The sequence below is a fragment of the Ciconia boyciana genome, chromosome 15, assembly GCF_034638445.1.
Source record: "Ciconia boyciana chromosome 15, ASM3463844v1, whole genome shotgun sequence".
NCBI lineage: Eukaryota > Metazoa > Chordata > Aves > Ciconiiformes > Ciconiidae > Ciconia > Ciconia boyciana.
The window spans coordinates 15439431-15465474 of NC_132948.1; the positions used below are offsets into that span (position 1 = coordinate 15439431).

Consider the following 26044-nt stretch of genomic DNA (forward strand, 5'->3'; position numbering starts at 1 on the left):
GCTGCAAGTTGCATGGATTTGTGGGTGGTCAGGCACAGGGTAATAATAGCAGTGTTGCTTTTCTTTCCAGCAATGCTCTAGCATGTTGAATAAACTTAATTTATATTTCAGATCTTCTGAATTGATGATCACTTTTGACCAAAAATAAAGATTGTAAATAAAAGTAAATTCCTTTACTAGAAATTAAGTATTTAGTCTCTCTTTTTTTTTATTTACAGAACGTGATGTTTTGAGTTTTTCTGGTATCAGTGGAACACTGATTCTCCAGTCTCAAATTCTTATTCTGAAAGTAAACATCATTGCACAGATGCATTGTTTGAATAGCACTAACAAAGATCTTTTGACACCTCTCTCTCTCTCTTTCTTTGGTATTGTAACAAAACAGGATACCTAGCAGGTAATGCACAGTCAAGTTACTTAGCTGCTTGAGCAGATGGACAGTTATATTTTTTGAAATAGAGAGCTGACCTTAAATACCTGGCTGCGTTTGGCTTAGAGAAAATAGTTGTTAAGAAGCAGGTAGACAGTACAGGCAGATTGTCAGAAGCACCCAGGGTACCGGTGAGGCATGTCATATCCATCTGGCAGTCAAAGTTAGGGTTTTTTCTCCTTAACACTCACAACTGGGTTCCTGGAGAGGGCTATACATAAGCATAAGATCATTAGAATTCTTCAGTAATGTGTGTGGGTTGTACATACGGTAAGTTTACTCTGTGTATTCATAAGCGAGTCCAAATTTGATTGTATCCTGGAAGAGTCCCCTGGAAGGTGTCTTGCTGCAGCTCCATCTTTTCTGGCACACTCATTAATCTGAAAGTGAATTATCTGAGACAGAACCCAGAAACTCTGGCTGGCTTCTTCAAAAGCATTTTCTACTCCTTAGCAGACATGCTTTACAGCTTCTTGTTCTTTCTTCTGTGTAACTCTGCTCAAAGTTTCCCAATCTAAAGTACACCATTATAATGGTTAAAAAAAATTAAGTTAGATTTGCTTTATTACAGCTGTTGGTTTGCTGCTTTAAGTCCTAAAAAGAGAATAAGTTTGGGATACTCCTTTTTCTTCAGTTTCAGATACAAATGCCCAAAGCCTTAAGTACTTATATTGAGTGTTCATCTTTTTTACTTGATTTGCACCCCTCTTGCAAGTCCTCTCTAGCATGCATTTATTCAAGAATTATAACTATGATTATATAACTTTGGAAATACACATACATTTATAATATGCAACTTGGGAAGACAACTTGTTTCCTAGCACACTATGTATATGTCTACTCTTTTCATCTTTCCATTTCAGTGTTTCATTATATCAGGTGTCTAAAGGAATGCTCTGTACTTGCAATGAGCGCACTGCTTACTCTTCCAAAGGATTTCGTTGAATTCAAAAGAACTACTCACAGTAGTAAGCACTGTGCTGAGCTTTTCTTTGTACCCGTAAACTAGGAGATCTACAGCATTGGTTCAACATCTCTTTCTTCTCTGTAGGACATAGCGTGTTGCTTTAGCACCACGTATTAAGTAATGGTACTACCTTCTGCCTGTGGAGAAGGTTTTATTCAAGATACCCGTGTGTTTTACTTCATCTACCTTCAAGGCAATACCATTGGAACATAAAAGTAAGGAATCGCATTAATATTAAAATACCAGCTCTTGATATGACAGGGATGATAGCTTATGTACATAGTATGGTACTTACAGAATCTGAAAGACGTTTTTAGATTAAAATGAATTTTGACTTTGTCTACTGCTGACAGATTAAGGCTATTTAAAATGGAGTATTTTTCAGTTTTGTGGCTTTTTTCCGGAATAGTATTAACTCTTAATTTGCTACAGGAGACTAAAATAGAAAAGTTTGTTCTGATGCTAAGTTTCAGTGTGAGACTGACACATCCCTGCTGAAACCTGTTTACATGATGTTGAGGAAACAGTTCACATCTTGTCATGAATATCACAATGGTCTACGCTGCCAGAGGCGAGATGCTTTAATTTCACTGGTAGGATGACAGCACTCTTTTGGAACCCATCCATTTAAGCACAGCTGAGAGCCAGCAATTATGTTTAACTATGTCAGTTTGCAGAAAGATAGTAAGCTTTGATGAAATCGTCTCACTAATTCAGAATTCAAAGTTACTTTCTCAAGGTTTGCTGGCTACTTTACTGTAAACTTTTAAGATTACAGATTATATTCCTGTGATTCAAAAGGGAATTTTTCTTTCTTCTTTTTTTTTTCCCCATCTTTTCCTCAAGACATGTTAAATTCTTCTCATTTACCTGATGACAGCTATGATATATTAGGTCCTTTTTGTTCTTGACTGCTGAGTGTAAATCTTGCCTGATGTTTTCAGGCAAGTTATGTAGCTATACACAGGTAAGTGACAGCAGAAGATGGCTAATAATCCTTACTCCTAGCTTAATGCTCTATTTATTGACATGACAAAGCTGTTGACATAAAGAAACTGATTTGCAAATTCAGCTGTTAAGATTTATTTGGTCAGTCATTACAGAGAAGAATTACATTTACATAGTAATAGTGCATATTCAGTAAATTAATTGAAAATACAAGCCCATACTTCTCTTAAGAAACCTGTAGAGTCATAAAAATCATGTATGAATTCCTTTCTGTAAGCAACTCAAATGAGAAAGCACCATATGCTAGGTATGAACACCTTTTTTGTCGTCTTCATATTGTTCAGGAGAGGACTTGATTAAGCCAGATCATACATAGGCTTTTAAAACCTGTAATAGAAGATTTCACATTAAATCTAGACCAAAACCAGCCCTGTTTTAGGTTTACTGGACCCTGGAATAATTTTCTTGAATAACTGGTTTCCTAAACTTTCAAATTTTGCTGGGTACTGATCTGAGAGCAGTGGTTTCTGGACAGAATCTTGCAAACTGCTTGCTCCCTGTCTATGAAACCAAGGTAAATGATCTGTGAAACCATTTTAAAATGCTCTCAATAGTATTTTAAATGAAAAGTTTAATGAAGATGGACAGCATTCTGCAAGAGACTGGAGAATTTGCAGTTGGTCTTCTGATCTAAACTTTAAGATTACGCTATTCATTTTGGTGGAAAAAATTGTAGTCTGATTAAAACAAAACCAATATGTTTAACAGTATAAACTGATTTATTACGAAGATGCATCTGCTTGGCTAAGAGAGAGGGCCGTATTGAACAGGAAGAGAAGACTATGCCAAGTCCTTGCCTACTGTGAGGATAAAAACTATGTAGGAATTGCTGAAGGTACAAGCAATGCCTGATGTTAATTTGCTGAAAATTTAATTCTGTACGATGTGTCCCTGGAAGTAATACTGTTTAGACATTTGCGTAACTGCTCTGGAGTGCCTTTGCCTATTAGCTTGTGGAGGGAGAAGTGTGCCTTTTTCCTCTCGGCAATATGTTTGAACAAAACAGTTTACACAGTTGGACTCTCAGCAGGGAGAAAGTCAGAGGACTGACATGTTATTGTAATAATGGCAAGGTCAGCAGCGAGATCTGCAGTGTAGCACAACTGAAAGATTAATATCATACAAATCTATTTTTAACATGAAGCATAAGATAATCTGTCTTTAACTGGCTGTAGAATATGTTAGTAAAGATCATAAAATTACAGGGCCTGGTTATCTGTCAAGTTTCTAACAAGAAGGATCATACTTAACTGATAAACAGATTAAGTTTCACAGAAAATAGCTTCCTCATTTAATTGTGAAGATTTCAATCAGACTAAGTACTCTATATGAAAAATACATTAAAAAATTAACTGTCCTTGTACCTGGTTGTCTGTGCTCTATATTTAGGAAGAATGATCTTAAATTTTTCCTAACTTGTAAAAATATGTCATGTCAAATGTACCTAGGTATGGACAGCCTGTCGTTCCTGTACGGCTGTCATTAGTATCTTTGTGAACATATATGCTGGATCTGCAAAAGAAGCTACATTTTTGCTCATGTAACTGAGATTTTTTTTGTCATAAACCTGTTAACTGTAAAGGAAACAGTAAATCAAAATTATCAGATCTATGGAAACAGTACATTTACTTAGAAAATTTAAACTTTCTTTCAACAGTACTCTTCCAAAGATGCGTTGATTTCATTTTACACATTCATATTTCTTTTTTAAACCTCTATTGATTTATACTTAGTTGGGGCCAGACTCTCTGGAAGGTTAATTGGTCTTTCAGGAATTCCAGGTTGGTCTTGTTTTTTCTCCCAGCTGAAAGTGTGTCACGACCTCAGCCTGCAGTTAGACTGAATTAGGCAAACCAGAACTGATTACTGCAGCTATGCTGTATCATTAGGCAGCTCATCTAGAATACTGTTTTTGACATATACCCCAACAGTAGCTTGGAGAAGGGCTAAACAGTGAGATGCAGAGCTTACCAAAAGTGGTTTTGAGGAAGAAATCCATGGCCGTTCTTCAGTATTGAAGATTCTCATGCTTTCATAAAGACAACTGTTAAGACACTTTACTTAAGTCAATCTCAATGTTTCTCTTAACAGATTTTTAGTGCTCCAAGTTTTCCTTGATGATGAAGCTGCCTCAGGAAGCTAGTTCCTGGCCTTCGTTCCCATGCCACTGTGACCTTGGCTGTATCGCAGGGGCTGCACTAGATTGTTAGACCTATCTGTGGTCAGAAAAAAATGAAAAAGACAAAACCTCGTAGTTGACACAGAAAAGGTTTATGGGGAAGCTCTACTTTGAGAGGCATCTGTAAAGGTTAATCAGCCGAGTTAAGTAGAAGGGAATGACTATATCATACACATCTTCATCCTTCTGCTGTTGGCTACTGCAGCAGTGATATTCCAGCCACACGCCTTCTTGTGAGTACTAAAATAACAAGTGCATGTTGTTTGCACTTTGGACATGACAGTTTAAACTATAGCATGATTTAGTAACTACAGTCGGGCTTGTTAAGTATTACACAAGAGATCAATTAATTTGTTTCCTCGCTCCTCATGACTGTGCAGCAGTTGGGTCTGTATCTTACGCATTTCTGATGCAATGCAACTGTTTACTGACCATGCCTTATGCGCTGATGGAGATAACCAGCTAGGCCTGTGTCCTGTTGACATACTGTGTCTGGTCGTGGAGTGATAAAGAATAGGAGGAGAGACAATGTGAATGTGCTGTAGCTGGAGTCACGCTAACCTGTGAAGTTCTACCTGCACAGACCTGATCCAGTGCAGTTTCCCTGACATTTTGGAACTTGACCCCGCACAGGCCATAAATGTGCTTTGACACCTCGAGTAGAATGTCAGTTTGTTGTGTTCCTATTCCTTTTTTCCCTGCTCCCAAAACACCATAAACAAAAGAGCTTACTTGAAAGAGGGGTCCTGCTTAGTACACGTTTCTATAGAGCATTCCTCATGGTCCATGGCTGTCCCCATGTGATAACTAATTTTAAAAATTCAGTTTACAGTTCTGCTAATGTAATTGTCTTATTTGTTATGTCTCATTTTCTTAGCTATTGCTAGAGATCAGATATCATTTGATGTCTTCATTGGATCTTGTACTGGAGAGAGAATAAGTGAATAGGGCTCAGTACAGTGTTTGCATTTGTCTTTTGCTTAAACTTATACTGAAGAATACAGAGGATGAGCAACTTCTGAGTTATTAAGACTGGCTTTGTTATTTTTCTTCAAACTTGTTTAGTTTTACTTGTTTACAATTAAAGAACCATTTTCTCCAGCTGACAAATTCAGTGTGCTCCTAGAAAAAGTGTCTTTAAAGGTCGTCTTCCCTCACTTCTTCTTCCCCTTCCTTTTTTATAAGAACTTCTCCAGTGCTGGTGGTGTCTCACGAACGGAGTTCCTTACCTGGTGTGCAACACCCAATACGCACACAGAGCCGAGATATCAGTTTATTTCAAGTTTTGCACAAGACCAGCTGCTAGGTGGTAGCTCCACAAAGCTAGACCCCCACTTGTTCATACAGGTGCAGTATTTACACAGTCTAGTTATACATATGCATAAGTAATTATGTAAAGCAGTTTTCTATTGGTCTACATTTTCTCATCTTATTCTTAAAGCTACAGTATTACTTTAATATTCTACACATGCCCAAAGGTGAGGGGTCTCCACTTGGGCCGGGGTCTCCAGCTCAAGGGGTGGGACTTTTAGTATTATCATGAGGACAGTTCGCGTGAGGGTGCTTCTTATCACGCTTCTGCTAGCAGCTTCAGATTGTTCCCAAAACATCTTAATTAGCTTACATATTTCTCCAGGATGTGTTTCGCTTCCCAAGGACAATAATTTTGATTAGACATTCCACATTCTGGTCTAAATCCCCCTTATCAACTTTACGTAAGTCCTGGCCTTCCACCAGCTCCTGATTGACTACACTGGGAGCTGAGCTTAGCAGTTTATGAAATATTGGGAGCTAATAGCCTACATGATAGTCTCTTTTCATTCTAATAGTTGATTCTATTATCTTTTAAAGAGTTGATTCTCTTTCCCTTTTAAATGTTATGTATACGAAACCTACCAGGGGGGGAAAAAAAATCATCTATTTGAAGGGGGTCAAGAATACATGTATATATTTTTTTGTCATGCCTTGTATTAGGGGTATTAAAATCGATCATGAGCGTGAGTTCTTGTCATTCTTTGGTTTTTGACATTTAAAAAAAAAAAATAAATTCCCAAAGACTTCCTTGCCCAGATTCCCACTTGAGGATGTATATCTGAGAAAAATCTTTGAATAATACTTAGAGTGACTGACACGAAATGAGATCAATTGCAATACTGCTGATATTGATTGAGAGGTGTTAAGTGAGGGATGGAAAAAACATATTTGATCAAGATTGATACTTTTTTCACCAATGCTCCTGAGACTCGTATAAATAATTTGTTTCCTATAAAGCTGCTTACAGAAAACTGAAGAGCCAGATCATGACTTGCTAAAGTCTGTAGGAATTCTGGACACAAAGGTCTTTGAAGATTACACAAGGGTCTTTAAAGACCTTTAAAACTTTATAACTGTGCATCCTTAATTCAGCTGAAACATCACCACAGTTTAAGATGCTGAAACCATTTAGTATTATTGATGCATAGCTTTGTCTTGAAAATCCCCTTTTCTCATCCCCCTGGGAAAACTGAAGTGGAAAGTAAACTTGTAAATGCTTTGAAATGATTCACGTTTTTAACTGGAAACCCGCCCACAATTTTCCCAAAGCGCAGGTCACTGAAACCTAATGCTTCTTTTAAAGAGAAGGGAGCTTCAAAGATATGGTTGGAATCTGAGTGGGAAATGAAGTTACTTCCTGCGTTCACGCGGTGCTGATTAAATTAAATCTGTTGTATTTGATGTGTAGTCGAGAACTTTCAAACACAGAGCTAATGTTTGAAGTTATCCAGAAGCAGATTTGGTTGCAGGCTTTTTCTGCAACAGCCAAGGAGTCGCATGAGACTACTTACATAAGTCTTGGATAGCATGTGCCACCTCCAACTCCTGAAAAAAAACCACAAAAAACCAAAATCTTTTTAATCATATCCCACCTTTTTATATTTTGATCTCGGTGTTACTGTTGCATATAGCAGAAAGTGTATATTAACCTTGATAATAAAATTAACTCTCTTATTTCTTTGTGCATTATGAAAATAGGACAGTTTTTGCTGACTGTTGCATGAAAATGCTCAAATACTGCAGTTATCAGCATTATTCACTTTCAACAAATACCTAATTAAAATCATGGTAAGTCGTTTTTAAAGAGGATTTTGCATCTGTATCTGTGGACTTCCTGACATTTGGAAATGCTAAACATGTCTACTGCTCTTACATATGTGCTTCACCTTCTTTCCCAATACCCAATGCTTTGTCAGAGCACACTGGATTTTCCACATGTGCGTTGATATGAGTGGTGTATGTACAGCACATAAGCAAACACTGATGCTGATGGAAATGTCAGATCCGCTATATGTGTGGTTCAAAGTGCGTGGGCCCCTACTTCTGTTAGACAAATCATGGGCCAAGCAGCTTCCTGAGAGTTTCAATATATTTCTCTGTTAAAGACGTAACAGAGCCAAGCCAGAAAAGGCCTCTTTTGAGAGTACTGGATTTCTATCAAAAAAGAGACCCTGTTCATGGCTGATGCTCGCAGACAGATTGTAGCAATAATACATCCTCAGAAGATAATGGTCCATTATGAACAGGAGGTTTTCTGAACTCTTGCTGACAGAGAGGTATTCAACATTAAATGTGAACCTGTTTGCTTCCCCTGGAATTCTGCAAGGGTTGGGACTACTCTGCTAAGACCTGGCTAGTTCCACAACTGTACTGCCAACAATGGGAACTTTACTGGTTACGTTCAGTCCAGATAAATTAATTTTGTAACTAAAAATCAATGGTGACTTTAAAAAGGTCTTTGCCTAATTTATGGTTAGCATTAACCACCAATTTTACAGTGGCAATGCTGCCAGTCGGCACTATTAAACGTTTCTTTTAACAGCCAGCTGATCAAACTGGAGTAGTTGGGTTAAACAAGTTTGGGCCTGGAGAGCGGTAGTTGCAGGTAATTGAACATAGTTTCCTCCTTGCTGATAAACAGATTTGCATCCCTGCCCCAGTGTTTGTCTAACATTATAAAATGAGCTGTCCAAATGAACAATAAACTTTGATGTGATTCTTTAAACTGGATGAACCAAATGAAAGCATTTAGTCAAATTCAAGATGGGATGAGGACTCCAGAACGTAAGTTACAGAGTATGTATGGGGCTTATATTGCAGCAGCGACTGAAGTGTCCCTTCTTTTCTGGCTATCGGGGATTGAAGTGTAGTGATGTATGCTGCTTTACTGAAAGGAAAACTACGCACTGGAATCCAAACTGCTGAGTAATTAAGCCCAAACTCCTACCAGTGGAGTGAAACGACCTATGATAGTGCTGTTTACTTCCAGTCTTTGCTTGGCTGTTCTCTGCTCTTTGTTTCTGAAGGAATGAAACAGTCTTTACTACACTATTTTGTATTTCCATATTATAGGATTGTACCCTGAGTGTCAAGGATTGAGCAAGTCTAAGTAGATATGGCAGATAAATTAACAACTTTTTAAATTTATGGTTTTTAAACTACATACTGCTAATCTTGACATTCAGAGCAGTAAGTTAAATTTGTGGAGTGAGCTACACTGCTTCTATTAAAGGCATGGGATTTTCAGATTTAAATTTCTGAGTGTCATGCTGTAAACATGCTCCATGATATGCTTGTCCTGGACTTCCATAATGCCAATGTAAGTTATTGCTTGATATGTGTAAATCTATTACTTTACAGCAATAGAACAATAGTTTTGGTACTACTTTAAAGCTGAAGGAAAAGATATTCAGAAAAAATAATTACTGCCACTCTATTTCCAGTTAGAGAATTTTTATTTTGAGCTTGACCTGATGTATGCTCTGCTCATACCTACAATCATATTTAAAGAAACAAACAAATGTTCTTTTTCAGATAAAACTTCTACTTTGTGTCTGAGAAAATGAGAGATGTATCACTCTGAAAACAAAAAATGAATCTATGTGCTTACCAGAATGGGTAGAGCATTCCGTGTAACCTATGCTCACTTATTAATTGTTTTTCTTCTTAAGTTATGCGCATAGTATCTATAAGCTTTTACAAAGGTAGATGTAGATAAGGATTATCATACTTATAATTCAGGAGAAAGCTACGTTTGCAGAATTGGTATTCTACTCGTCTGTGAACACAAGCAGAATAAGCAGAATAAGGGAAGAGCCCTTCACAAGAAGCCACTGTTTACACTTTAAAAACTTTTTGTTTAAAGAAATAGAATGCTTCTGTTTATTTTAGTTCTCCTAAAATATGTTGGTTTGCTGTTATGTGAGGTTTTTTGTTAAGCTCAAATTCTGAGTTAGCACTGACGTTTTTGTTGCTAGTTGACTTGTTTATAACTCCTTTTTCTTCTGTGAATAAGGCCACAAATTAAACACTGGCTTGCAGTATTAATACTTTCTTGTTAATTGACTTGACTTGGCCCCTTGCAGTGCAAAATTAACGTCTGTGCCATCTCTTTTTTGCAGTCTTAATTGTAGCACAGGGAGGTTAAAAAAAAAACAAACCAAAAAACAAAAAACAAAAAACCAAAACTTCCAGACAAACAAACAGGAGCAGCGTTGTTCCCAGAAAGCGGCTGGAGAAAGTCATTGAAGAGTGGGGTTCCGTGAGGCGCGCCGCTAGCCGACGTGCGGAAGGGGAGCGGGGTCCTTGGGAGGAGCAGGATAGCTTTTGGCCTAGTTCGTAAAGAGTAGCTGTGCTCCAGAGGTGGTTTCTGACGATGTGCCGGTAGCTGCTCTTCTCCCTGCGTATCGTACTTCAGTAATTGTGAAGCAGTCGCTCTTCATGTTGTAAAAAGAGCGGTTGATATAAGCCGGGCTGTTTGCAGCGAGGAGGCCCAGCGGTGCAGCTTAGGCCCGTTGTCACCCATCTGAGGATTTAGGATGCGGCTGCTGTTGGTAGCCTTCCTACGGAGCTTCAGCTGCTGCTCTGAAACACCCCTTCGATGGAGGGCAGAGACAAGCTACCTTCTTTTCTCCTGCAGAAGGGGAATGCCTGAGCAAGCCCAGCTTCTCCTGGACTCCAGAATATGGATCAGATCAATGGCCTATAAGGGTTCAGGGAACTGCTGGGGTTTGTTTTTCTTGGTGTAATGCTTTATGAGGATTATATGACCACACAGTGTAAGAAGGATACAACCAGAGAATATTTTTAGCAGTACTGACATGGAATACTAACTTAAAGAAACATGCAATTTTTGTAACATGATCATAGTTAATGGCTACAAACCAAATTAAGTCTGAATACTTGAGGAAATTAGCCTGCAAAACTGGATGTGAAGGAATGAACACATACCAAATTGTTCTGATGAACAGAAATTACCTTCTGAAGTAATGTGAACTTGGGATGACTTTTTGCTCTCTGTGTAATGAGGGGAAAACAGTTCATTTTTGCTCTTTAAAAGATGCTGCCTTTGAATTGTAACAAGAAGGGGGGAAAACAGATAATGATTTCCAGTGAAGTCTAATTTGTTAAAAGGCACAATTAAGCTTTGAGATAAACGATTTGGCTTTTAAAACACTGAGAGTAAAGGAATTAAACTCAGTTCTCACCCACTGCCTGTAGGGTAGCTTTTTCAGTTCTGTACAAGGGAGCATTGTGCATTCAAAAAAATTTTATTTTTATGGTTATGTTCTGTCTCTGAAACTACACATGTGCAATGACAGCTATTTTGCATCTATTTTAGGGCAGGTTATCTTATTTGATTCCTCTGAGAAGCTAAGCACGTTGCTATAGCTACTGAGCTTGCGGCTCTGGTGAGGTTTTTTTTCATCAATTTCTAAATGTAATTGTTAAATAAGGCTGGTATAAGGCCTGTGACGTTCTGGTGTCGACTCCACTTGAAGATTTTTTTTTTCTTTATTTAATTCTAACAGGTATATGGAACCATGTATATACCATTTTTGTGCAAATATGTAGAGATGACAAATGAAAAAATGAATGTGCAGGTTTTCTAAACCAGTATTTGTTTCAGAAAGCTTCTATATTCCTCTTGTTCAGCTTGTGGTTGGGTGTGGACTTCTGGTCTCCAGTTCGTAGTATGACAGTATGAGATGCTGCTGAACGTGATGGCTTTGCGAACCGTATGCTGAAACTCCATTCTTGAAAATGATCTTTTCTTCCTGGTGTACTACATCTAAACCAGATGCACTAGGAAAAGAACTACTGCTAACAATATATTGCAGATATTAGGCACAGGTTTTTAACACGTGTAAAGAGCCCTTTTAAACAAGATTTAGCTTGTCCTCTAATTTGTAAAGGCTGCTACCCATTCTTGAACCTGCCGACAGCAATTGATGAATTCTGTGTTCCGTGCAGTTGTGGTCCAGTTGTTATACTGCCTTTACTAATATCTGGCAACATTACTGAAAATGTAGTATGGGATTTGTCATGAGTGGGTGTGGTTTGGGGTTTTTTCTTTTTCATCCAAAGTCCACTGGAGGTCCAAGTCCTATATAATCCTTATGACAGGGCTGATGGCTGAAAAACTACACGCTGTGAGGCATCCTGGAGTATGGACGTTGGTGAAGTTCATCTGCAGAAGCCAAAGCCTTAGTACAAACCTATTGCAATGAGGGCAAGGTAGTGGATATTAGATGTTAATGGCTTTTTGTCAGGCAGCAGTAATACAGGGTGGAGGGAAAATACCCTGTAAAGTAGCACCATCACTGGAAAGCCAGGATATAAAAGGATGAGCTGGATTTGCAAGGATGTTTAGGGCTCGAAAGATACAGGTAGGTGTCCAGTGAGATTTTTCAAGCCACTGATGTAAATTAGGAGTCTAATGCTCATTGACTTAGAGAATGGGGAGCAGCTCTGTATTGGGTCTTTTAGTAAATTCCAGAACCTGTATTTGTATCTTTAGATGCTTTGTTACTGTTGTACAAATTCTTCGGTAGCAGTGGTGGATTTCGTGGCTACTTGCCGAACTTGAGTGTCTGGGATGCAGTGCTTCTGAGCCACTTGGGACAGTGTAAATTTATTCTTTACACAGGTTTTATTCAATTAAGATTACTGTCCTATTTAGGCTGCAATAGCTAATTCTGTTACAGAATAATTTATTCCGGAGCTCATAACTTTTAGAGAATGATCTATATACAGACATTGTGATCCTGTTGGATAATACTAGGTATGCCAAGAATGGGAAGAAATTGTACTGAAGAGATTTTGAGAGAATAAAAGTACTGGAGGTTGATACTGCAAACTCCTTTAAAGATTGACTTAGAGACAGGTTCATAATAACCAAACTGGTGTCACATTTTTAGCATAATCAATCCACTCACTGTTGTGAAGAAAAAATCCCTACTTCAGGAAAATCCCTTGGTCACGAAAGCCATTCCCTCTTAGATGGTCTTTATTTAGCTAAGGCCAGGGTGTTCCCAGTCATCTGTGGAGTGGCGGGGCACAGGGCTGGTGGCTTGGCACCTCTGCCTGCAAAGTGCTGAGCTGGATGTATGACTTGTAAGTTCCGTGCCCTCTATTTCTGTTACTGAAATAGTAACTTCATTTTTAGGGAACTTTCACCGGTTCCATACGCGGGTACACGGATGTAACCTGTTAGGACATTATCATTGGCAGACAGCTCTTAAGGTAAGCAGTGATCATTGCCTTAAGGGTTTGGATTACCTGCATATTGCCTTCCATTTCTTGTTGCTGCCTTCCTGCAGTTCCTTCTTTGTTGCAGAGTAGTCTTCATTTCTTCTACTCATATGATCTAAAATATATTTTTGGAAAAGAGCTAAGAAATAATTATGCATCTAATCTGGGAAATGAACAAATGAATGCAAATCCTAGTAACCTAAGAGATATTTGATAAATTGTAATTGTGAAAATATTTTTTCTGATACAGTCACCTATCTGATTTCTGACTGCAGCATTTGATTTAAAATGATCATGCAAAATTTTTAAAGGTTTATACCCTAATCTTGGTTTCATGTAAATACCTGATTGTCAAATCATTTAGTAAAAAATACTATCATTTAAGATTGTCTCACTGGACTATTTATGCATATGAGAAATATGTAGTGTCTATATTGTGTGTAAATGTGTGCATACAGGTTAAATTAAGTTAGACAGACAAATTCCTGCCTCAAAATCTGAAGTATTGCAGTCACTACATTTTAAAGGGATTCAAATTATATTAGTCTGATTAATTGCACCAATATCTTTGAAAATAATATGGACATTTGCATGCATGCATAATCACTTAAGGTGCTTATCCTATAATTTACTGAGTGACTGTGACCTATGACGTGAGAATTCTTGGCTTATAAAAATCCAACCTTTAATGACAACTGTAAAAAATAATTGTAATTAGAGTTTAATCAGCATATAAAATACAGAAATGTTTAAAACCTTACTTTTGTGTTGTAGCCATCCAGGTGGTGTAGAATTTACTGGAGTGCTGCTGGTAGGTTACATTAGTAGCATTGCAGGAAACTAGTCCTTTCATAGGAAGCATAATTAAATGGGGAAACACAACTTTTTATTGGCAAAATTCGACTAGGGTACTGAGTCAATTTCTGTAATTTTTTTCTTTTTTTTTTCTTTCTTTTTTTTTTTTAAATCCCTGTGGTACATAAAACATGCAGAGCAACCATTGATTTGCAGCTGAAGTGCAACCAGCTTTGGGTGAAACATAGAAGCTGTTTAACAGCAGGACTGCTCTGTAGCTTAGGGCAGGAAACAAGGATGCTCTTTCCAGTTGGAACTACTAGAGGTGTAACATGCTAGTGAAGCCTGTCTTGTGATGTCTCAGTTGGCTGATCTGACTAGCAAAGAAGAGACTGCTACCAGTTCCAGCAAAAAGAATTACTCGTTTAACTCAAGTGAACCAGCATCGGTGCTTTGATGCTAAAGATGAAGGTTCAGTGCCCACTGGCAGTCATTGGGGGTTGACTACCATTGAGTACATGACGTAGTTGCTATATAATTATCTATGTTGGGATTTGTTTGTGACGTTAGGCTTGATATGTCTTCTCTTTCAAAATCTGCTGTAGGATCACTGACTGTAACGTAGCTAGCATTTCAGATGAATTCCTGATTATTGCCTTATCCTTCACTTGCATTTAGAAGAAGCTATTTCACAGAATGAGGAGTTACTTTTCTAGTACAAGGTAAATTTCTGGCTCTTATTCACCTTATGCATACCGGGAGATAAGAATGATTTCACTCAGTTAATATACTCATTTGAGTATTAGAAAATTGTGCTTACCTGGCTTACCTGGCTTACCTGCACTTTTTTTTTTTTTAAATACATGGTTGAATACTGTAGTTAGAAAGTAGGTAAATGGACAGTGGTATATAATGCACCTCTGTTACTGTGCTAACAGAAATAAACAGTCAGTTCCTCAGTAAAAAAAAAAGCATTGTTATCTTTCCAGTATCTGATCTCTTCCTCTCTATATATTTTATGCAGAAACGCATGAAAAGTCCCAGGTCCCATAAAAACCAGGTTGGTTTTAAACTTGCAGTATTGAAATGAGAGACAGACATGAATTCTGCAAATAATCCTCACAGAGCTACTCTGCCAGTAACCCTGAGTCTTTTACAGGGTGGGAAATCTCTTATTTAGTTGTCTTCCTGATACTGTTGGTGGCAGTTTTGCATAGAGTGAAGCTGGTGTTAGTGGAAACCTACAGCTTTACTTCATCTCCAGATCAGATAATGCTGCCCAAAGTATTAGCTTGCTGCGATCACTTTAACAAGACAGTGTCTACGTTCTTGCTTTTTATAGATCACAAGTTGTTTATATTTGGATCCTCTGGAATGAAGATACCTTACAAGTGTAAGAACATTATCATTCACTTAAGTTATCTTACTTCCCATTATTTTTTGACTCTCAAACGTTTCCTCCATACCATTTTGGACATGATTTTTGAGAAGGATTCTCCATGCGTTGACACCTTATTTCCTTGTAGAGTCCCTTGAAACATGCATATTCAGAACCTCTTTGGAGGGCCAAGCCTCTGCTTTGTTCTGCTTGTCAGAAGGGCTTGTGATTTTCCTGCATTTCCAGTAGAGCTTGAAATTAGTCGTCTACTGATGTTCTGCTGAAACAAGCATGGGACTCAAAATTAACATGGCTTTTATTTGTAGCTTGTTTTGTGCATGGTCATAATCTATAACACAGTAGCATAGTGCTTGCTGCACAGGCTCCTTAAGGCAAGTCTATATGTTGTTTTCATGGCGAAGCCAGCTGGGTGACACCAGTTGCTGTCTGGAATCTTTGCAGACATGTTTAGCATGGCACTGAGCCTTGCTAATGCAACTTCCTGAGTGCAGCTGAACCCGAGCTTTAGCGTGGATTCATAGTTATGGCTGTACAGCTTCCAGGTGGCTTGAGCACGGGCAGAGACTGCCCTCCAGAAAACAGCACTGATGTGAGTGCAGAGGGCATGCAGGGGCTTCGTGTATATCTCTGTGTTCTTTAGAATTGCTTTTTATTAATTTCTCAGTGGTGAATGTAGACAGGGGTTTTATGAGAAGAAAATATTTGCAAGAAGGTAAAATTTGGAGCTTTTAATCATAATTTCCTGCCAATGTCTTTTTAAAAATGGAATTAAATACAGGTCCCTGCTTTTTTATTGCTGGAATCAACCTGTAGTCGACTTCTTCCTTCACTCTTCCTGATACCACACGTACAACAGTTGTCAGCCTTTACCATCAGAAGTGCTAGATCCTACTTGTGAATCATTGGAATGGTATGCCAATGCTTTCATTGTCACTCAATGTACCTAGAAATGTAATTGAAATTCTTCATGTTGTCCTGGTGCCTCAGTGTTACAATATAATGGATGAGAGAGGTTTACGTGTATGGCAATTGCATGTATTAGTGCTTGCATGAATAGTATGGTTGGATTTAGTGACTGGGCAATAAGTGTATCATACTTTGAAGGGATCATCTGCTGGAGAGTTGTAGGGGTTCCACAGTGATATTTTTTTGGACTGAAGATCTAGAACTCAGGGGGAATTCAAGTGGATCTACTAAAAAATGGAGGGGGCTTAGCAAGAATAAAATAGTCCCTACGAATCCGTGGTCTTTATTTTCCACTTTTGACCATAATTCTCTCTCTTCAAGTACCTAGTGATTCACTGCTACTGATTGCAGCGTCCTACCCATGTGCACAGCCACCTTAACTGTGTTTCAGGTAAAATATATATTCTGAAAGTCACACATTAAAATGAGTGATTTCATAGAATTAAGCGTAAGCAGAACAGTGACCATTGTGTTGACTACAGATTGGGTTTACTAGGTAGTGTTTTATTGTTTAATTGGTATGACACCTGCTGCCAGTGAAATCTGGTACTTCATCTGGCCATAGCAGAGTTTCAATGACCCTTATTGATTTTTTTTCCCTGCTTTTTTTTTTCCCTTCCTCTAACTCAAGGTCTCATTACAGTAAAAGCTGATGTGTGACAAAGAAAATTATAGCAATAGATGCTTCTGGGACTCACATACCAAGCACATAATTGTTTCTATGCCTCTTTGAAATAGTTGCCTATCTCCAGCTATAATGATACACCAGAGGAACAAATCAAAACCTGGTCAGCTCAGTACCAGAGTTTTTCTCTTAATCAAAAGAATATATTCTTGCTGCAGAGCCAGTTGCTAGCTCCAAGAAAAGCTGGAAAGTGCTGCCTGTCCCTCAGAAGCATTTCCCTGCAGGCATGGTTTTGATGGATGTGTGAAGGGAATAACATCTGCCTTAGGGATGGCAGAGGGAGCTGTGTAACACAGGGCTCCCAGGGGGTTACAAAGCTGTAGGACATTTAGAAGTGTCGAGGAGAGAGAAAGGAAGGGCAAAGGGAGTCTCTTCTGCTGAGAAGCACGCTATTGAAGCAAGATGTGGATGCAATTTATCTTGTGTTTTTTGTATCATCTCTGTACATCCCGGCTATTGCCTCTCAGGATTTTTACCAGGCTGTCTTCTTCCTATCCCCATAAGTCATTAGTGACTTATGATATAGCATCCTTTATAGCCTCTGCAGGCTTAGCTGTAATTTAGATCACTGTACCAATACGCTAATTGGCTACTTCCTCCCATTGTCATTTACAGACTCCGTAGGTGTCCTTGCCTTTCCTCCTTCATGAGTTTCATGATTCTACAGTCTTAAAGGCAAATGGCTGTAAGGGCTCTAACATGAATGCCTTGGCTTAGAAATGCCACACATTTTCTTGATGAATTGATCTCTTGCATAGGTTGTAGAACTGGCCTTTGTGACTGGGTCTACTGACCATTCAGATCTCATGGGATCTCTGTTGGCCTTCCTCTGTTTCTTCTGGGGTACTTTAAAAAGAATTTCAGCTCCATTTGATGTACTGCTATTTCACCTGTCCTAGAGCATCTGAAGCTTGAGGTGCCTCTCAGTTGAGCCCAGCTACGTGAGAACATAACTTCATTAATGTCTGAAGGAAAGTCTGATTTTAATAGAAAATTATGTAACTGGAAAAGAATAAATCAGACAAAAAGATGCTGTAGCTAATGTACACTCAGGCAGAAATGCTGTGGAATAACTAACATTGTTAGTGCTGGTAATTGCATATGTATTGTGGTATAACACAAACCCTAATTGTGGACCGTGTTGCATTATCTGCTGGTCAGGAGGTCACAAGCTGTAATTCCCCCTGTTTGTGTAGGTCTGAAATAGACAAGTGGCAACGGAAGTGGTTGTGTTTGGGAGGATTAAAGAATTGCTTATTTGAAAGCATGAAGTCACTATGAGGGTGCTTGAAGATTGTGAAATAGTGAAGCATTCAGGGGGACATTCTGCAGTGAGGTAGGTAGAACAGTTTCCTCCATCCTTTAGTATAAGCTGTCCCCATGAAAGTAGTATGAATTGATACTGGAGCTTAATAAACAAATATTGTACATGTGGGTAGGTATATCTATTGCATCAAGACTTACAGCCAGATAAAAAGAAGAGTGATATATGTTCAGCCTTCACCTTTCATGCAGTAGTAGGTGAAATCAACAGCAAGAAAAAACATTTTTATTTTACATCAGAGTTAAGGGTAATGTTTAATTCATGTTCAGATCCTTCAACTTTTACATTTTCTTGTTTCATTACAATACTTCTTAAACAGACTTAATAAAAACCTCAGTTCCCATGATTACCCCTTCAGAGATGTCACAGTGTATCCCAGCTGCAGAGGAAGTTCTACATGGCATTAATTGTGCACTGAAAATACAAAGAAAGCACTTGAAACTTTTCCCAGATCCATATTGTGTTGTTTTACTGTTTGTTTTTTTTTTTTTAATTATTATTATTATCTTCATTGATTCAAAAACTGGGGTTTGAAAACTTGTTCCAGAACTTCCTTTAGGTGTATAGGATTTTCCCCCACTCGTAGCTAATGACCAAAACTATGGTCAGTTACTGTCCCTGAAGAATGTTTAGGGCTATATCTGAAGGGCTGTAACTAAACACGACCAATGAGATAATTGGCAATTATTTCCTGTGCTTCCTTTCCTGGAAACAACACAAACAGTAACAGTTTGTTTGTCCGTTGATTGCATTATTATTAAATAAGTAAATCAAACATGATGTTAGAACATTACAATTTCACAGTATGGTCAGAAGACTATTTGATTTTGTAGTACACTCAGGAGCAAATTATGTTTGGGGTCTGGTGCATACACAGAACTTTAGCACCATCCATGCTTCGTAGCTTCTTTACTCTTAATTCTTTCAGGAAGGCGGAAAGTACCATATTTTTTTAAATAATTAGCTGCAATCAAAATCAAAGTAAATTTGGTTTCTAACTACTTTTACACACTTGAGCTAGACCTCTAAAGGTGGTATTCTCATTTTATAAATAAGAGAACTAAGGTACAGCAATAAAAATGAAGCCATAAAGGCAGTCAGTAACAGTGCCAGTGATAAAAACTTGCATCATCTGATACAAAGTCCCTCCTCCTTCTGCGATTCAGAGCAACTTAGCTGCAGGAAGCTACACTATATTTTTTCTGTCTAGCCTGGAATACTTACAGAAGCAGCAGCAGCATGGAACTTTTCAATTTCTTTTTAAATTTTATTTCTTGTGTCACAACAGATGGAACAATTATAAGTAACGAATGAAGGAAGTTGTTCTTTTAGGTGTTTTGTAACAAATAAAGAACAAAATCAAAGAAATAAGAGGAAACCTGTTAACTTTTCCCAGCTCCTCCTAAAGCGCAAGCTTGCTCACGCTTGCCACATTAAGTCCTGTTTTGAGCAAATAAACAACCCCTAAGTGAGAGCCAGAGATTAACTACATTCTCCTGTGGAGTTTCCAAAGCAGCAACGTCTTTCATGGGAGCAATTTGTCTGAGAAGTTGGCAACATACTCTTTGTCTCAGTGATGTAGATCCTAGCAAGTCCAGAGAGAGAGGATCCTTTGTTGCCTCTATTAATGCTAGAATTACTTTGAATAGACATCTCCCATCTCTCTGTTGGTCTTGATCTCCATCCCTTGCAGCTACACGCAGTAGTAACCGTGAGGGTATTGTGCTGTGGCCAGCATGGAGCAGTGTTCACTCTGGATGGAATTTCCATACAGAAAGCTGGTAAAAGGATGGCAGTGGAAATTGAACTAGAATGTGTTATTTGTGCACTGTAATTGCAAAAATACTTTGGAAATACATACTGTGCTTTGAGACTAGCCAACAGATTTCATGTAAGTTAATTACATATTGGCATACCAGTTAAAAGGTATCAGGAAGGACTCCTCCTGCTTGATGTGCTGTATTAACTATCATACGCTGCTGTTGCAGTAAGGTAAGTTAATTTGGAATGATCAGCTCGGACTTTATGCAGCCTAGCCATGGAATTAACAATGCTGAAACTGCTTGTTATCTCACCTTCCCTTACATATCTGGCTTTAATATAAAGCTTCACAACAGCAAATGTTGTATGTTGAAAAGCAGGGGGAGCTCCTCTGTCTTTTACATTTAAAGAGATCAGTATTTGTGCTAGTTCTGAGTAAAAGTATTCACAGCCTCCTGATAAAACTGTAATTAGTAGGGTGTAGTAGCTCTTTTCCAGGAGGGTATATAGCTTTGACATTATCCCGTGATGAGTAACTCTTGGCTTTGTAGGTGGATAGGAACGGGGAGTGTTGTCGACGTAAGCCCGTCAGCCTTTAAGGGGTGCTTGTCATGTTCCTGTGCTCTGATTCTGCTGGTTAGTAGTAAAAGGAAGTGTTGTTTGTAAGGCAGATCAACAGGGTGAAAAAGCACATCTGGTTTGGTGATGGAGACTGTATGCGTGAATGCATGCTGGGATGAGAGGGATAAAGTAAGAGAAGTTACACCAGAATTTTTACACCAAAGTCTGTCTTCATGTTAGTAGTCACACTAAAATCTCTAAGCCAAAAGCCACTGAAGGGATGAGGGGCTGTAATTTCCGTTGACTTCAAAGGAATTGCTAATGCCCGATTTCTGTCAGCATTTGACCTCCTGAAAATTCAGAGGAATAAAGCCTAAAGGTGTGGGTCCTTTTTGAAGGCTTTGGAAACCAGAGTGTGTTTTGTCTTAGAATCACTGAATAATTTATGTTGGAAGGGACTTTTGGAGGTCATCTGGTCCAACCCCTGCTCAAAGCAGTGTCTTTAGACCTTTTATGACATCCTTGTAAGACTGGGCATACGTGAGTAGTTTGAAGCTTTGTTAGATTTGACTCAGTCATAAAACATAAACTGTAACCCTTTTAGCTTGAGCTAAACAGTTGAGAAAAAACCCACCTTCAAATACTGAGCGCTCACACTCCCCATGGCTAACATACAGTGCTAACTTAAATATGTTTAGTCTTGAAACACAACAGTAATAGTTGGTATGATAGTTGCTATGGATGTAAGCTGTGATTCTTACCATTGCAGATTGACCAGGCAGGGGGCTGTGGCTTTTGGGAACAGAATTTCCAGTGGAAAGGTTTCAGATCACACACACACAAAAAGATAAATAGCAAATAAAATCATTGCAAACTGGTATGCTAAAACAATTAGGAGTTTTTCATGGCATGATAGCTAAAAAATATTATAAATGTTGAACAGGAGATTTTTTTACTTCCAATTTTAAAATCTTTATGTTAGGGTCATTAGAAACAACATGCAAAAGTGTGAGAAGTGGAATCACTCTAAAAGTAAAAATTAATTTGACTAATGATGGATGGAGATGCTAGTTAAATTTAAAAGAAAGGATTGAGATCAGGTGCTATTAAAGCTGACAGAATGCATGAAGCAAGATGAAATTTGCAGTTGGCAAGATTACTGTAGATCTACTTTATGCAGAACACCTGGCTGCATTTGCAGTTGTAGATATGGCAAAAATTAAAGTGGTCTCTTTATTTCTAATCACATCGTTAATATGTTTGATGGAAGATATGCACAGTGATAACTTCTGCTGTATAGGATAAAAAGAGTTGAAGCTCACTAGCTGGGCATAAGTTTTCTGAAAGCTATAAATTTCAATGTTTAAGTGTATAGACCATTATGAGGCAACTCTGGTCTTTTGCTGGTGAAGATAAAGTAAATCCATGGTGACCTTATAGTTATATGAAATTAAGAATGGCAAATGTTGGACAGCTGTGACTCGATATTTGCTTGATATCAATACTATAAATAGTTTGAAGCATATCAAAGGTGGGGTCCAAATTTTTTTGATACTACTTGGGGCAGCTGGATGAACAAAGGAAGAGAACTTACCTGCATTTTTTACTGGCCTTGCAGTGTGACTTTAAAATACTGACTGAGGATACTGTGTTAGCTAGGAAAGACATTTTCTTGATTTGAGCTCTTCATGGGTTAAACACACCTCCACTGAGTAATTCCTATCTAATGTTTTCCTCATTCATCAGGGTTTATCTAACCCGGCTAACCGGGGAGGTCTAGTTGACTGGAGGTCAGCAAATGTGACACCCATCTACAAGAAGGGCCAGCGGGAGGATCTGGGGAACTACAGGCCTGTCAGTCTGAAGCTGGGGAAGGGTCTGGAGCACAAATCCTATGAGGAGTTGTCGTGGTTTAGCCCCAGCCGGCAGCTAAGCACCACGCAGCCGCTCGCTCACTCCCCCCCGGTGGGATGGGGGAGAGAATTGGAAGAGCAAAAGTAAGAAAACTCAGGGGTTGAGATAAAGACAGTCTAACAGGTAAAGCAAAAGCCATGCACACAAGCAAAGCAAAGCAAGGAATTCATTCACTCCTTCCCGTGGGCAGGCAGGTGTTCAGCCATCTCCAGGAAAGCAGGGCTCCGTCACACGTAATGGTTACTTGGGAAGACAAACGCCATCACTCTGAACGTCCCCCCCTTCCTTCTTCTTCCCCAGCTTTATATACTGAGCATGACGCCATATGGTCTGGAATAGCCCTTTGGGCAGTTTGGATCAACTGTCCTGGCTGTGCCCCCTCCCAGCTTCTTCTGCACCTGGCAGAGCAGGGGAAGCTGAAAAGCCCTTGATTAGTGCAGCAACAACTAAAACATCTCTGTATTATCAACACTGTTTTCAGCACAAATCCAAAACATAGCCCCATACCAGCCACTATAAAGAAAATTAACTCTACCTCAGCTTAAACCAGGACAGGAGTGGCTGAGGGAGCTGGGGTTGTTTAGCCTGGAGAAAAGGAGGCTGAGGGGAGACCTCATCGCTCTCTACAACTGCCTGACAGGAGGTGGTAGCGAGGTGGGGTTGGTCTCTTCTCCCAAGTAACAAGTGATAGGACGAGAGGAAGTGGCCTCAAGTTGCACCAGGGGAGGTTTAGACTGGATATTAGGAAGAATTTCTTCACCGAAAGGGCGGTCAAGCACTGGACCAGGCTGCCCAGGGAGGTGGTGGAGTCACCATCCCTGGGGGTATCTAAAAGCTGTGTAGATGTGGTGCTTAGGGACATGGTGTAGTGGTGGACTTGGCAGTGCTGGGTTAACGGTGGGACTAGATGACCTTAAGGGTCTTTTCCAACCTAAAAGATTCTATGATTCTAATGTGTTTTCACATGCCAGAGTTTTTGACTGTGTGACCAAGTGAAAGCATGTAAGCTGTTGTATGCGAGTTGCCATGCTAAGTCTGGCATTCTTCTAAATGTATGGAATATTTTGGTCTGCATCTCATGTGGTTGAACCATTTTGTAATGAAGGAAAGAATATAAATAGAATACTTAATACTGATTTCCAAATCTGCAGTGTTGCAGAAGGGTCTTACTTGCGAACGGTAGCTTCCTTTGTCAGCTGCGTAGTCACCCAATTCATTTAGTCACCTTTCTCTTTTGCCATAGTAGGGAGAGTAGATTAGAAGTAGTGTTTGATTGGAAAACGTAGTGATCACAAAACTGCAAAGCAGGATGCCTTCCTCCTTATAGGATGCCTTCCTCCTTATGTCTATGGCCAACCTGATACCTTAAACACACCGATTTCAGCTTTCGGAAGATGTTCTGCTCTGAATTTGTAGTGCCTGAGGGACTTAAGTTAGGCATTTGATTGCCCTTGACCTCTTATATGCAGAGAGATAGCCATCTCTTCTAGAGTATTCATAACTTATGCAAACATAGAAAAGGAAAATAATGGCACTTTTAGATGATTATCTTTGCTTAGCATTACTGTCACTTTGTTTATAGGCACAGGTCAGATAGATAGTCCTGGATACACTCATTCAGATTCTGTAACTGGTGGATAATACATCTGTTTCTTCTAAATTGGCGTGCCAAGATGAGAATGGGAGCAGCTAAATAACTGGAGTCAAGAATAAGCTCTTAGCTCTTGCTTGGGTAATCAATCTCACAGACTCAATAGGAGGCATGCTACGGAAATAGCAGGAAAGAGAATCTGAAAAGATGTGGGATGATTTCTTTAGCATAAATGTGGTTTCATGTCACTTTATTTCCATGACTCACTATATCTAATATAAACAATAAAACTCAGAAGAGGAATGGCTTTCTGAGGGTGGAATCTAATATGAATAAATTTATCAGGGATTTAGGCTGCAGAGAGCTCTAGTGGAACTTTTTTGGGTTACGTCTGACACTTATCCTGTCATTACTGGCTGAAAAATAAATGTTTCAGCCTTTTTATTCAGTAGTGCTAGCAAAAAAAAAAAGGGTCTCTTTAACCCTCTGTCCCACTGTACATAGTTCTTATTTTATTCTATTCCTGGGATAAGCTAAGCACCTTTTGGAACAAATAATAAATGTAAACTATATCCCCAGGTAGAGGTAGTAACAGAAGCAGGAGAGAGAATGGAGGAGTAAGCAGTAAAAAGCAGGAGTAAGCAGCTTTATTTTAAAAGTACAATCAAGTCATGTTTACCACTGTTGCAGTGCTTTATCCTCACATCTTTCACACTGCCTACTAAAACTGAGGAATTTTGCATTGAGCACATCAACTTGCTTGTCTGGTGACTACATTGTGACAGTGCCTGGGGGCCTCAACTGGGACTAAGACCATACTGTGCTTGGCACAGTACAAATGAGGAAAATTAAGTCAGTCCTTTCCCAAGAAACTCACTAGAGAAAAATCTGGCTGTGATGACAGTTATGGTTAGGTCTCTGTGGATGCATATTAAACTGAAAAAAGTCGGCTCCTGTTATAAAGAATATAAAGTGCAAAATATTCCTATTTCTGGTTTGCAGTTGTCTCTATCTGTATTAACGTATGATAGAAGACAGCAGAGCAATCTACTACAGAATATCCATATACAGAGCATGCTTGTTTTATTTGTCTTGCATATTGAAGTGATTGTACTTGGATTTGTTTTTATTTATCTGGCACATACTACAGTCAATTCTGTGAACATGTATTTTGTAGGTTTATCTGACCAGGATGGAAGGACAGGCCCGTCCGTGTTTTTTCTTGTTTCTCGCATCTCCTCAGCATTTGGTGGGAGAGGGCTTTGCAGCTGGAGCATTTTCTGACTGCAGGACTCCGTCATTGCAGGCTTTTTTTCCTAAGTAATTCCTCTTTACATTCTGCTCTGAAATCCCACTGGGTGCCTGCTCAGCAGTGCTTTAACTTCTGAATATTGAAACCAGCAGGTATGGTAAGAATGGAATATTTTAAACTGCAGAAGAGACACTTGGTGTAGTGTATAATACCTGGCGCTGTATGCGTTGCGCTGGAGAGAAAAGCTGTTTGAGAGTCACTTAGGGTACAGCTGTTTATGGAGCAGTGACCAGGACTTCCAGGGTATGCGAAAGCTCTAAAACAGGGGAGCGGTGCCAGGTGCTGGGAAAAAAGGAAACACACAGGCATCTCTGGATTGGTAACTCTGCTTTTAAGACAAGATGGATGTAATTCTAAATCAAAAAATTTTGCTTGGCAAGGGCATAGGGGTGTAAGCTGAGAGACATTTATCCGAAGGTAGACATTTATGGGTAAAGCATCTTATTTTAGTGCTTGTCCGCTGTACAATACAGAGATCATTATGGTAAATGCTCATCCTTTTAGATTAAGTTGTTGGCTGCCATACGCTCAGACTTTGTTATGTTCAAAGGTTTTTGTAACAAAGTGTGACTTTCAGCGGAAAA

General features: G+C 39.0%; 1 protein-coding gene across 12 annotated transcripts in view; it reads left to right on the forward strand.

Moving 5' to 3' along the window:
* The window catches only part of ARVCF (ARVCF delta catenin family member), a 298725-nt gene that overhangs the window by 58282 nt on the left and 214399 nt on the right, over positions 1 to 26044 (forward strand). Inside the window, exon 1 of one of the 12 annotated variants that reach the window (XM_072879698.1) lies at positions 13067 to 13143. The exons of 10 other annotated variants lie outside the window; for them this stretch is intronic. The gene's annotated coding sequence lies outside the window, so the exon portion shown is untranslated. Of the gene's footprint in view, positions 1 to 13066; positions 13144 to 26044 lie in introns of those variants that run through there. One more of the 12 variants, XM_072879709.1, reaches the window with a different exon arrangement.